This window comes from Agrilus planipennis, unplaced genomic scaffold (assembly GCF_000699045.2).
Source record: "Agrilus planipennis isolate EAB-ADULT unplaced genomic scaffold, Apla_2.0 scaffold226, whole genome shotgun sequence".
Taxonomy (NCBI): Eukaryota; Metazoa; Arthropoda; class Insecta; order Coleoptera; family Buprestidae; genus Agrilus; species Agrilus planipennis.
This window is the reverse complement of record NW_020439017.1, coordinates 525,135-525,647: the sequence shown is the minus strand read 5'-3', so window position 1 is coordinate 525,647 and position 513 is coordinate 525,135.

The following is a 513-nucleotide window of genomic DNA, read 5'->3' as shown; positions in this document are numbered from 1 at the left end:
ATAACTTTTCGACCGACCCTGGTATATGACGCAAAACTGAAAATTTCGTTAAATCTGAAAATTTGTATTAGGAGAGCATAAGTCGCAAGAGGTCTTTTTCAAAGTATCAATTTTTAGCGCGGAATCAACTATATAGCAGCCTTATTTTTCGTTTTTCTACATCGTTCGGCCTTGAAACTTTTAATTGGACTAGTACTATCAAAATTTATGTTTATTTCCAGTATTATAACTACAAATTAGATTTCTCAATAATGTCTTAGTGTTATTTTTAATAAGTAAAACGCTGTTTACATCAAAACGAGGTTTATTTAGCAAATATTGTAATTAAATAATATACGGTTTGTTTAATAATACATTTACTGTTGCAAATTAATAGCTTTTATAATAAACACAACGTATGAACATCAACAGATAAGTATTTCAAATAACAACAATACATCAATATAAACAAATTATCTAAGATATAATACATTCTAACGACTTATAAAAGTTAAAAATAAAATACCTGTAAGA